Source organism: Labrus mixtus, chromosome 16, assembly GCF_963584025.1.
Source record: "Labrus mixtus chromosome 16, fLabMix1.1, whole genome shotgun sequence".
NCBI classification, from domain to species: domain Eukaryota; kingdom Metazoa; phylum Chordata; class Actinopteri; order Labriformes; family Labridae; genus Labrus; species Labrus mixtus.
In genome coordinates this window covers 21,319,409-21,333,840 of record NC_083627.1, presented here as the reverse complement: position 1 = coordinate 21,333,840, position 14,432 = coordinate 21,319,409, and positions in this window count along the sequence as shown.

Genomic DNA, 14,432 nt, shown 5'->3' with positions numbered 1-14,432 from the left:
AATTTGCTGAATGCAATTTTCATCCTTCATTGGATAAAAGAAACAACCTAAAGGTAGATCACCATGGCTAATACACGAAGACAAGCCAGATATGGCTCCACTTGTTTTGTCTGATTTTCATGAGAGATTGAATTTCTTACCCGCAGTAAACAAGCTGCAGGGCTCACTTGACATCCGAGGGGGGAGAAAACCTAGGTTGTCATGGCAAGTCATGTTGATGGGTTTGATGGCATTGTTGTGCACTATGCATGGGGCATTATCAGCCAAAATGCTGGCAGGAAAAAAAGGATGTTTTTTTTTTCATTTCTTCTACTTGGTATTGCATTTCAAAGAGGATTGTTTCTTTTGTGCCATGATTCTACAATTTTCGGCGGGGCACTTTGGATAGGCTTGGTCATATTAGATTATGTTATTTAGGATACATTGTACACTAAATATGGAGTATTTATATTCTTATTGTTAAGATAAGCATATTCTCAGTTTCTTCTTGTAAACCTGACAGCCTCATTTTGCTGTATCTGGATGCAGCAACATTTCCACTGAGTACACAATTAATGACTTCACTTCCAAAGGTCATTTCATCGTTCAACACAGAAATAAAGACGTTTTTGGCAAGCACATGCTTACATGGGAATAAATCACTCCGAAAAGCAAACTGACATACAGGATATTTGAGTGGCCTTTACGCAGCTTTAAGCCAAACCTCCGGGCTAAATGAATTTGATCCAGGTTCTCCTCAGCACATATTTCTCTGCTCTTTAAAAAAGAAAATAGGGCAGAGGGTTTGATGAAAGATTGTTATCTCCAAGCTTAATGTGCTCAGGTGTGTTTGTTCTGCCTTAAGAGAAGCTGCAGTCCACTAACATGCCCATGCACAGAGGACAGATTTAATAACATGAGATGAGCACACTCGTCATACACACACTTTGTCTACATCACATGATTTATTGAGAGCCACTCTTGATTATATTAATAAATATTCTTATCAGTTTCAAATATCACTTTAGCCTCAAACTGTGCAGCTGGATGAATTTCTTTTTGGTCACAAACAATGGAGAGTTGTATAGGAAAAGTCTAAAAGACATAGTTGTTCCACAGCAGAGGCAGCAATAGATAGATAGATAGATAGATAGATAGATAGATATGAACTTTATTAATCCCTTGGGAAGGTTCCCTCAGGAAATTCAGATTCCAGCAGCAGGTAACACCACAAGGATAGAACAGCACACAGATACATAGAATAAAATAAAAACACAAGTTATATACAAATAATATACTGTACACAGTAGCAGCAATAGACATGTCTAAATAAAATATACCAGTACAGATTTATAACATCCTATCTGTGCTCAGAGGTCGTGTTATTTGGTCACATCCCGCTGCGTTTAAATGTCAGCTGCGGTCATATCCACCGCTTTCACAAAATCAAAATCGACAAATGAATTGAACCAGTTTTTTTGGAATGCTCGTTTCAATTGATTTTTACTGTTGCTGTCTCCCTGCCACAGGCATTGCAGAGCACTTCATGATCTGATTAGTATTTCCTCTGTAATGTCAATAAAGTTTGAAGGGTTTTAAATATAAATCACATCCAAATAGGCCAGGGGGAATGTCAGCGTTAAACCAACAAGAGATTCCAGGAAGAAGGCTTTTAATTGATGCCTAATCCAAAGAAAGGTAACTATTGTTTAACTAAAAGCATACTGACCTGTTTTCAAAGAAAACTGAATATGGACTGTTGATAACTCATTAAATGTTGGTTGTGTTTTGTTTCCTAGCGACAAACCTATTTATTTTTGTTTGGGATAAATCAACCCACTTTGCTCTGATCCATGACTGCATTTAGATAAGTTGGTGTTTTAGTATTTTGTGGTCTCTTCTGTTGGGTAAAACACAGTGAGTGTTTTTGTTTGAGCATTTGTAATGTGGTCAGCGCTCACACGAGAGACATGTAGACAGAAGAGGACGGATCGGGGAAGTTTTCTTAGCGTGCGAACTCCCATTGTACGACCAACAAATAAAGACTGAATGGAAGATTTCTGCATTTTTTTGCGTTTAAGTCTGTCATAAAAAGTATATGTCTCTGAATTTTTAAATGCACATGTCTCTGAATTTCTAGGAAGTCTTTCTCTCACTTTCTCACTCTTAAAGCTCTATTTGCTTGTGTTTGTATATTTGCGTCGGGAGAAACCTTTGGAAGGGCCCGTGTCTGGACAAACCAGGCAGACAGACGGGCGAACATGCCAAAATGTGACCAAGAGAGGGGAAGGCGATGTTACAAACAAGGGAGGAAGAAAAAGACAGAGAGAAGTTGGACGATGGAGAGAGACCACATCGACACACTCGGGTCTCTCGCTCTCTGCCAGCTGTGCATTGCGGTCGTTTTTTCGGAGAGGACGCACTCGCACACACACACACATATACTTATCTACGCATGCTGGCGATGAGGACATACTTGGCCTAGAACGATGTGTTTGTGTGTTTGAGTGTGTGTTTGGATGTGACAGCCTATCCATGCGTGCTAAAGAGAGTGTGGACGCTACCAAAAAATGCGACCGTCTGTGTTTGTTTTCCTTCCAGCCTTTGTGCCTTTGTGCTCACGTCCCTGAACCTGTGAGCACATCTGTGTGTGTATACGTATATTTACACGTCTGCTGAAGTGCGCCGGTGCTCATTTCAATCTGTTTTTCTTGCTGAGCCGCTTGAGCGGGCCGGATATCGGTGTGCAGCGTGTCCCCATGTACCACTCCATCATCTGTGCCTCCACATGTGTCACGTCTGCCAACCATTAGTAAAGTCGAGCGCAAACGGAGTAATTAGGAATAAGTGCTCAAAGGTGCAACCGTTGGACCCCACGACCCCCCCCCCCCCCCCCCCCCCCAGAAAAAGATCATGTACCCACAATCCTTTGCCACATTTCAAGGTCCGCTGTTCCCACCACTGTGGAGCCTGACTGTTACCCAATGCTCACGTCTCCACAAATAGAAACGATGCTGCTAACAGGCGGTGTGGGCACCCTGTGTTTTCAGAGCGGGCCCCTTGCGAGTGCTGACGGGGCCTCGAAAGGGTTATTTTTACTGTGTTTGGAGTAGTGCTGGACAGGCAGGAGACAGAGGTGCAGGGAATGCAGCATGGTCAGGGAAAGTTCCCTCTTAACGCAGCAGTTTGTCATTTCTGTGAATCATTCTGAGTGTGTGAGTGTGTGTGTTCCTGTGTACCTGTGGGTGCACATGTGTACATTTCACTGTAACCAAACGCGGGTGGCCTTTAACGGTGTGTGTACACTGTTTAGGCAAAAAGAACTTCCCGTGTGTTTGTTTGTAACACTGTTTAGTTGGTTCGTCTCTCCATTTCTAGGAAACAGGCTTTCCTTGGCAAAGCAGCTTGCCAGCAAATCCGCTGTAACCTCTGTAACCCACACCCACCACCACCACCACCATCAACCAACAACCACCTCCACCTCCACCCTTCCTCACCCTCCAGGAGAGAAGTTGGGAATCAATATCCTGCCATCTGATGAGCGTGCCAGCATCCATAAGCTGAGGTTTTTGGGGCATCAGTCCGATATGTGTGCACGTGAGCATCATAACAGTAAAACACTCGCATGCTTGCACGCACACACCGTGCACACACGTGCATGTGAATGTGGATGTGGGGACTTCCCACATGAGCCCCTGACATCTTAATTCAGTGGCAAAGTGGTACATGGCGGTGGGAGAAACGGAATGGAAAAACAGTATTGCTTCAGCTGAGGTCGTTTTTTTGGAGACAAACCCCTTGTTGAATGAGCAAAGTAAAACCTGAACTATGTGCTTTAATCGCTGTCCTCACTGTGCCCTCCAGCGATACGTGCTCCTGCCCGAGTCAAACAAAGGACAAAGAGGGAGAGCAGTACAAACATATTTGCATGCACTCACAGTTTACCCTTCAGCGAATGCAAACGTGTGGAAAATGAATCCAAATAATTATTGTAGGTTCAGGCTAACTCAGATAACACGTTTTGTCCCAACGAGTCTAATCATTACTCATCTGAATAAATCTGCTTGATATGCATTGGCTGTGGATAAGCACAAATACTCATGCGTACACCCTTGTGTACACACAAACGTAAACACACTGAGGCCACCATAAATTACCGTTGTCCCATCTGGGAGCATTAAGAAGCTGTTAATGAATAGGGTGCAGGAGCAGCAGCCACAAGTGGTGCGAGGCAGCTGGAGGAGGGAGGCGCGGTGGTGGAGGCAAGGGGAGGAGGACTGTGGAGAGGGGAATGGGTAGCATCTGGGCAGCAGATATGTGTGTAGTCATGTAAAAGAGGTTGCGGTAACAGTGCACGTCTTGGGGGGAAAATGAGGAATCAAAAGATGTGTTTTGAAGCCTGTGCTCCTCTGTGACCTGCCTGGTAGGAAAAAAAAAAAAAACACCCAATGTGGTGCAAATAAAATCCATAATTCTTATTGATCATATTCAAACAGAAGCCATTTTTCCTCTCCTGACGTCAGGTATTCAGTGGGAAGGCTGTTGTACTGTCACCAAACTTAAGACACACAGGTGTGTTCATCTTTAAAGAGCAGCAGACACATTGTGGCTTTCTGGTGCACATATTCATTCCATGTTCATTTCACTTAATGATAAGGTTGTTGTTGTTGTTTACAATAATAGATCAAATTTAAAAAAATTTGTAAGGCATCTCGTGAGCCCATCTTGGTAGGCTGGGACCATCACTGAGGTAGAGTGTAGCAGCATGCTAACATAGTCTTTGAAAGTGTTTTATGAATGGAAAGGTGTCAACCACCTTTATTTAGTAAAAACAACATATTTGTTGTTAGCTACTAACCGCAGCTACCATAAGTATATCCCTAGTAACATTACTGTTAGCTAGTTATTTAAAACAACTGTATTACACAACATAATGTAATAAATGCTAATGTTAACGATTAGGTGACAGAATGTTAGCACTGCCTTTGAAGGTGTTTAATAGTATTAAATATATATATATAGCGTACATGATAACCCATAAGAATAATGTAACACAACAGCAACTTTTAGTATTCATCCAGTTCTTTGCTAACACTAAATCCCAAATTCAAACAGCTTACAACAAAAGGACACAACATACAAGCTTCACACTAAAACTGTGAATACTGTGTCTTTGTGTTCTGTGGAAGGTCAACATGAAAGCTTACTTTTAAGCTTGTTTAACATTATGTGAACAAGATCAAAAATGCAGATCAACTCAGTAACCCTGTGAACTCTTTTTCCTGCTTAATAGGCGAAAAGAGAAATTGGGGCTACAGGGAAAGGGGTCAGCCAAACTTCAGACTAATGACTCCACCTTATCTATGGGAGGTGTCGGAGGAGGTGTGGCAACAGAAGGGCCAGTTATCTTAAGTGACCTTTTAATACCCTTAGCCCTTTCACAATACCGACACTGGCGGGGTGTTCACAGCAGACACATGGGCCGTATATCCGGAGCAGAAGTGTGCCTCACAAGGAGACAAAAGGCACCACCTGTATGCTAATGCATGGAGGAGCAGAGGGATGAAGTGTGCCGCTTCTTTTAGAGGAAGCCTCGGGGCACTAAAACAGAAACAGAGGTTAAAAAATTGATTTTGGCCCCCCTCTCTTTTTTAAGAAGTTGAAAGAAAAGAAACAAGAAAAGTCTGAAGTGTGCCTTTTTATGGGGGACAGGGTGCTGTAAAATTGATTTTCTACTTCTTTAAGGCTGCAAAGGAGAAAGACAATAAAGAGCAATGTGGATGAGTAAGCGTAGGACGGTGCTGAGTGGAGAAGAAAAGGGCACGGGCAGTAAAATTCATTTTCAATCTTTGTGTTAAGTAATGAGAAGGAGGGAGAGTGTGCCACTTCACTTGGGAGGCAGAAGGAGAAGGGGGGGGGGGGGGGTCTGAGGGGACAGATACGACCAAAGGCTGTAAAATTCAGTTTCCCTTCCTCTCTTTAAGTAATAGGAGAGCAGAAGTCGTGGAGGAGCGAGTGTGCCGCCCTTTGTCAATAAGCAGAGGGATGGCAAATGGGGTAATAAAATTCATTTCCGCTCTCCTTTTTTTTTTGTATTTTCTTTAAAGCAGTGAGTGGAGTGTGCTGCAGCAGAGGGACAGCTCTTCATATGGAAAAAAAACGGAAGCGAGGTCAGAGGCTGTAAAACTCTTTGACTCGTTTCCCTGAGTAATAAGGCGATGTGGCAGCATGTGCCAGTTTGAATGGAGGGTGGAGTAATTGCTATTAAGTGGATTTTTTTTCTTCTCCTTTTATAGCCCTGGACCACATATGCGCACACGTTGCTCATTCATAAACAGACTATAATGTAAACACATCCTCAGCATGCACACTCGTGTCAGCTGGATTTAACGCTATCTCTGTGCTCCTTCAGTCTCCAGAGCAGCAGCTTCTTTTTTTTTTCACACTATCTTGTTTCAGCTGAGGAGCCCCAAGCCATCTATTTACCACACTGTCTCTGAGAGTATGTACATCCAGACCTCTGCACAACATATTTTTCACACTATCTATCGCTATGTGTCAGCTGCAAAGCTCCAAACCATCTTCCATTGTGTAACGCTTTATCTGTGCATTCCCCTTCAACAATATCAGCATAACAAATTGCAAAGAGCAGCTTACAGATTTGGGAAAGTTGTATGAACACAACTTCATATGTGTCAGCCACAGCAGCTATTGAGAGTAACATGCATGTACCTTCTTATTGCTGTTCTCTTTTGATTTGCTTTTAGCTCTTTTAGTTTCTTACATCTTTTTAAATCTTTGGTCCTCTTGGTCTCAGCTCGTGTTGTTGGGTTCTTGTGTTTCCTGGGTTCTTATGATGGTTCTTGTGATGGTCGGGTTATATATATCTGTTGGGTATCGTGCACTTTGGGTTCTTTTCTGTTGAATTGTATTTAATTATTTTTAGTATTTTGCATTTGTTATGTTCTTGCTGTTGTTTCTGTTCTTCTGTGTTTGGTTTAGTTTGTTCTTGTTTTTGCTGTTTGTCAAAGCACTTTGTAAACCTGTGTTTTTAAAAGGTGCTATATAGATAAAGTTATTATTATTATGTAACATATAACATCTTGTTAGTGATGGTGTCACTTCCTGTAGCTGTCAGGTTGACAGTGAGGATGGCACTGTTCAGGGCGTGCCAGCTGCCAGTGTGTCCTGTCTCTCTCCCTGGAGCCTCCCCAGGGCTTCTCAGTGCAGGGAAGTGAAGGTCTGGGCACGTTGGACAGATCACATGCTCTTCAGAGGAAAAGCAGAGCGTGTCACTTTCATTTCAGCATATTTCAGGGGGGTAATGAGCAAGAAATGTGAACGGCTTCAGCTTCCTTGGGATTGACAGCGTGAGCACATTCTGTTCTCTCGCAAATCTGGTTACGTTGGGGTCAGTTCACTGGGATCAGGTGCATCTCGCTCGCTACCCCCCAAAAAACTTGGCTTTTCAAACTTCCACATTACTATTCAGTTTACAAATGTCCAGTTTCCTCTGGAGAAGGTTTTTATCTGGTAGACAGTTGGAACAATCCAATACCAATGTTAGAAATGTTTCAGTTTCTGCCAAAAAAAAAAAAGAAGAGGTTTTGGGTATTGATGTACACCCTTCCATGTGACAATCTGGTAACTTACTAATAGCAGATGTTGATTTGGGATGCAAAACAAGAACAATTCATATTACTACAGAGAAGCTAGATTCAGTTATCCAGGATACAAATTGAAGTCTACAAGGTAGCGTATGGTACCTAAGAACAACACGAGCACAATCATACTTTCACAACAAACAAAAGTAGCAAAAACAATCATGAACAGTCACCATCCAAATCATAGTTTCCACACAAGACCTGCTAGCTAGCAGCTACCTGTGAGCGTGAGCTAATGTTAGCCTGAATAAACAAGCAGTTTATATTCAGCCAAAGATGCAGTTGTTATGCAACTTATTTGGACAGTTCTCTTTTCATCTTTAGCATTATACTACATCTGGGAAACAAAGTCTTCACAACAGTAACATACTCTTTACCTTAATTTGCAGTCTGTGTTTGTTGCCACTGACATCCATCCACTACACATAATTGTCCTGTATTGCTCAACTATTTCTATTCTTTTGTATATACATCGTATTGTTGTTTCTATCTGTATTTATCTTATCTATTCTGTGTATTTTGTATTACTTCCTTCTCTGTCTTGCTGCTGCAATGCCTGAATTTCCCCTCTGGGGATCAATAAAGTATTATCTTATCCTATCCTATCATCCCTAACCCTAACTACTTGTCCTTGTGTCTTAGCAATAACAGAGGTAGCACGCCCATAAACAACTGATCAGCACAAACTCACTGTATGTTACTGAATCATTTTGACCCTTAGTAACCAGACAAGTAGACCAGAAACTGTTCATATTTGTTTGACTTGTCCCAAATCATACAGTCCAACTGACACTGACTCCAAACCCAACAACTAAACTGCACAAAAAGTAGCAAAGAGAAGAAAAAACACAAACTTGTGTTTTTTTTTTTAAACTGGTTAAATTCGACACCCACTATCACTTATGTAGAACAACAATGAAGAACTGATTCCAGGTCATTCATTACATGAGTAGCACAGAACCGCAGCGTGGTGGTAGTGGGCAGTATGAAGTTAGTAAGAGCCAATGAAATCTCAGGGATTCATACTTGTTTTAAACACTGACATATTGTACTTTCACATTGAAAAACTGTCTCTCTGTGTTCTTTTCGATAGATGTTAGACAGATTTATTTACCATCTCTTCCACTTTTGACTATTTCTCAAACAAGACAAGAAAGTTCAACAACATTCAGAGTACAGAGGGTTTAACCTGACCCAGGTCAGTCCCAATGAAAGTAATCTTACCACATACAAGTTGTAAAATAGAATGATAATTACCTTTATATAATTGATCGTACAGGACTTGGATCTCTACTTGATATCAGCTCTCTCTGGAAGTTTACTGTGGGGTTTAATGTTAGTTTCTCTTTCCCTCTGGTCTTGTGCGTGTTGTAATGCTGTAATTGTGCATTAATGTTATTAAGTGTGCAGGTTATTCACAGTCCCAGGCTGTTGTGGTGTTGTGTCAGGGAATAGCAGGGGATGGTAAACAGAGCCTCTGGGTGGTCTCCTCTTGTCTCTGGACTCTGTGGACACACTGTAAAGTCTGCTGACAGGAGAGCAGCTCTTTCTTTTCACCACAACCTGCACAGTCTCTCCTCTCCTCTTCCCTTTCTGTCCTGTCGCTTGTTTGTGGCTTTCCAGAGTCTATGGAGCTGCCCTCATACATATTGAAGGGGCTTTTGAGGAATCCACCAGTGTGCAGCTTTTTCATCCAGACTCCCTATTTACATTTGAGTGTCAATCTCTCTCTCTCTCTCTCTCTCTCTCTCTCTTTTTCTCTCCCCTGCGTCCGTCTGTATATCTCTTAAAAAAAGGCACTTTTGCATTCCTCTATTCAATTTCTGCTTTTCTCACCCACTTCAATACAGCCCCCCTCTTCTTTCTCACACCACTTAGGTCCAATTTTTTTCTCTGCCTACATTTTTTGGCTTTTATTTAGTAGATTAAAACTTTTGTTTTCATCTCTTGAAGCCTACTTTAACGTCTTTTTCCCCTCTTAATCCCTCCCCTCACTCCCAATGTTTATTTCAGTATTGCTGTCTTTTTGAACTCTACCTGTCATGCATCTTTAAATCCTCTTCTTTCTTTCTTTCTTTCTTTCTTTCACTCTCTCTCCTCTGCCAGTAAAAACAGTAATAACCTCTTTCTGCTTCTCCAAAATCATTCCGCCTCACTTCATCTCTAATATTTTCCTCCATCCTCTCCTCCTTCTCTCCTCTCTCTCTCTCTCTCTGTTTGTATGTGATGCCTCATCTGAACATCTTATTACATCTTGTGCCTCGCCGCTCTCCCCCTGTCCTTCTTGTTTGTTTCCTGTCTATTTCTATCTTTCTCACTCTCGGCCCCCTCGTATTCATTTGGCATCCTTCTGTCCCTCCTTTCCGCTTCTCCTCAAGTGCACAGCTTCGCCTCACATTTCTTTTTTATTTACACGTCACCTTTTTTTTTTTCAAACCTCTCTCTTCCTCATATCGCCCTCCTTATTATGAGGTGTAGGTTTGTGTCTCACGTGGGAAAGATTTCATGTTTTTGCACTGCTTGAAACTGTAAGTAGATGCCCAAAATTACCATAACGTGTTCAGCTGTGTGTCTATGAGTCACCTGCAATACCTCAGACTCCACTTTCCCTAGATTTTGACACTCCAAGTGATGCATTACATCTCTAAAATTTCAATTAGCCCAAGGGAGGCATCCATAATTACGGGTCAGTGAATCTAACTTGTTCACTAATTAGCTGCACAGAGGTTTCCCTGCATCATTTGTCTATGAAAATCTGTTTATTGTTGCCTTATGCTACATCCCTCCTTTGCTCTTTTTCCCTCCTGCATCCTTTTTTTCTCTTTGCATATTGTCTTCCTTAACTGCATCCTTTTTAAGCCCATCACTCTCATCTCACACGCCTCCTCACTTTTGCTTTCATTCTTGCTCTTATACTCTTCGTTATCTAACAATGTGTTTGCATTTTCTCCTCAATCCTCCTCCTCCTCATCCGCCTCTTCCTCAGCTGCTCTTTGTCTCTCAGTGTTGGCTTGTGTTGCCGGTTTTTTGCAGGCGTACAGATTTTTGTGTGTCTCAGTGTGTTTGTGTGGGAGCTTCCCTAAACGCCTCAGCGTAGAGAGACTGCCCGGCCACTCGCTGAGATGTCACCTTAACGGTGTAACCTGAACCCTGATCATTGGATGCGGCTATGCATAATCAACCACCTCTTTGTTTACCTCTGATAATTAACCACAGCTAATTAAGAACCAGCACACTACCACTCCATCTCTCTTCTGTAACGCTACAGTTACTCCTTGATTACCTTTGTTTTGTTTTAAAATTGCTCCACCTAATCATTAACTTTGAGTCTATCGCCTCAGGAGAGTCAAAAGGAAAATCAACATTAGTGCTGGAACAGCAAAAACGAGGCCGTGAACAAACTTGTCCTTCACAGGATAACTATTAAGCAATGGATGGTTTGGCTTTTCATTAACCATCAGTGTTAAGGATCAAACCAAGCAGCACTTTAATTTTTTTAAATCACATGTCTTCAACTCCATGGATCTGGTAGAATTTAACAAAGCACAGATATAAAACAAGAAATGCATCACTTCAGACCTTAAAGAAGAACAAATATATTAGATTTAGGAGGAAACCTTAACCTAAAAAAACTCAGTGCTCAAACTCACAATTTAAGACAGGTCTCAATATTTGTGGGCTGGATTTGGGGATCAGTTTGAACATTGAACTCAAAGATACAAACTTTACCACAGTGAAGATGTTGTACACAAAAAAACGTTTTTGAAAGATGTGAAAAAGAGGAAATATCTTGTTTGCTTGTTACATTTTTCATAGTGACTCATGTCAATGTGGGTATAAAACAACTTCAGTAGTTTTTAAACCCAAATGTGCATTCAGAATAGATGTCCAGAAGTACACATGGGGCAGGAAAGACGAGGTTTATACGCTCTACTGGTGTTCAAACATGTGCTGTTTACTTTGTGTTGAATTTTGCGTTTACAATTGTTGTATACTTTTCACACTGTTGTTGTTCTCTTGTTGTGTTATTACTCTATTTTTAGTTAATTGACATGTCTGAGATACAGATATCAATCTTTACAGCGTGTGAATTTAGAAGTAGACCTGTGCAGTGCTAATTACAGGAAACACTTCACTGGCATTGTGTGCAGAGAAAGAGCTCCGAGGTGCAGGAACAACTCCTGCAGAGGAGCTGCATTGACTAACAATGGACCAAGCAAACCAAGAAACCAGGGAGTGGACAGAGCCGACACAGTTCACTTATGTAAATAGATGGTGGGCTGTTCTGTGGGGATGGGTGCATGATGGCAGTGTGTCATTAAACCTCTCATTTGTATTCACGCAGAGGGGGGACCAAACACTTCTACTTTAATAGACATGCTGCAGGGGAAGAATTGAGAAAGTGGCAACAAGAATGCTCCTCACTGCACATCTGTTAGAGGCCGCTCAGGTCGTGGAAAAGCACAAACAGCAGATAAGGCAAAATTAAAATGCTCCACCTGGGGCGACTGTGGCTAAGTGGTATAGTCGGTCGTCTCGCAGTCAGAAGATTGCTGGTTTGATTCCCAGCTCCTGCAGTCACATGTCCAATTTGTCCTTGGGCAAGACGCTTAACCCAAGTTGATCACTGCTTCATCACTGACATATAAATGTGTATGATATGGGATTAGTTAATACTGATGGGCACTTTAAATAGCAGCCAAATGGGTGTGAGTATGTGTGAATGTGTAGGTGTGACCTGCAGTGTAAAAGCTCTTTGAGTAGTCAGAAGACTAGAAATGTACTTTACAAGCTCAAGTCCATTTACCATTTAAAATCATGCAAGTACTTCATCATTGCATGTGATTTGTTTTGTGTAGAAATCTTTGCCAGAATAAGTTTGGTATAACTGTGTATACAAATCAAAAGTCAGAGGTAAAAACATCCTCTGTTTTTCTGGGTTTTCTTTCAGGATCACAGAAAGTGCAACTCGATGACATCATCTAATTACTCTGGTCAGATCGGTTGGGCAAAAAAAAAAAATCAAATTAGGGACAGTGAAGTTCCCATGCCTACATGAAACTGTTTCCCTATCATTTTCCTATATCTTATTTTCATGCCACGGACCAGCCTCAGTACAAATTCTGTCAGGACTTGAGGTGAGAAGGGTTGTGTTTATGTGTGTACTTGCGTGTAGTTTGTGTGTGTGTGTGTGTGTGTGTGTGTGTGTGTGTGTGTGTGTGTGTGTGTGTGTGTGGCGGTGCAGGCCTGCAGAGATCCATGCGTGTGAGTTTGTGTGTCCCCTCTGTGTATAAATCTGGTCTGAGCTGCACTTTTGTTCCACTTCATCTCCCTATTTACTCATTCAGAGTTTCAGGACGGTATGAAATTAAAGGTCCACTCTCCTGATAGAGTTTTGACATAAATGTCTGCGGCGCTGAAAGCTTTTTTCGCACAACAGTTTTCGATTGCGATGCAAATGACAATTACGCCCGCAGTCCCTCTCACCCTCTTATCTTCCCACCGAGCCGGAGAAAACAATTGGACTCTAAAAAATTGATCCACAGGGATGAGCTGCTCTTCATGAATACCAAACACATCATTTCGGACGACCTGCTTGACACTGAATGGAGCACAGTTACTTTGTATATGTGTCTTTCTGCATTTGCACTGTGAGATCTGAGAGTGTTGGACAGACATTTTAAAATGCAGATTGCATCAAATGTGAGCACTCACAACCACTGAGCACAGAATATTTCAGCGATAATATACACAGGAGTCCTCTTGAGTCTGTAGCTGCATAAAGTCAATAATGAAAATGAAGCTTTATATAAATGGAATAGTGTGGGTGATTATTCAAAGATGAGGACGACACAGCACAGAAGTGGACCTGGGTTAAGAGGAGAGGCAAAAAGATATTATTGGCTGCTTTAATCGGCTTTGAGCAGCAGATGAGTGGGGTTTATAAGAACAATTAAACATCCCAAATACAACTGATTTATTTACCTGACAGTGATATCATCTCATGAAACTGTCAGCGCAACTTTGACAGCCGTAACCTTCTCACATTTTATGAACTACCTCACAGGACCCTCAAAATCGAGATAAGATGATTTTAAGCAAAAGCATAAAGTCCCCAAAGCCTCCTCTCAAGGCCGCATGGAGACTCACACGCTGTGAAATAGGATACCTTTCAGATTAAGAGTTACATTGTGGTTACATCAGGAGTTTATCTCACTGCCTCTCTTTGCATTCCTTCACTGCTTTATTAAATAAGGAACAAATCCCCTGCAGAGAATCCTGCAGATCAATCCTCTAACTTCTGTGCAATTATCTGTTTGGATTCATTATCCAGAGTGAGCTTGCTTCTTTTTATTTTTTTTACTTTTGGTTTTTCTTGTTTGCTTTGCAGTGATACCTTTGGAAGCTGTTATGCTGCTAAGCAAGCAGAGCAAATAAGGTGCCATGTCAAGCAGAAGCAGGCTCGGAAAAAAAACCCTCCGGCAGTATGGCTCACTAGGCTGAACAAGCCGCTCGCAGTCCAGATTATCCATGTCAATGGAACAGAAAATGAGACACAGGATTTGCGATGTATCTGACAGCATGGAGGTTACGTGTCTCTGTGAAGGCACAATCTGACTGCATGTTTTATTGTCAGCATATACATTATTTACAAAGCCCCGAGACTCATCCTAACCATTTTATTTTAAATAAATTGTAAACCTCTGGCATAAACTTAAGATTCACGCATAGCTGTTGTGGCCATTAATGTCTGTGCTCAAACCAGACAGTTTAAGAAGACGGTGGAGG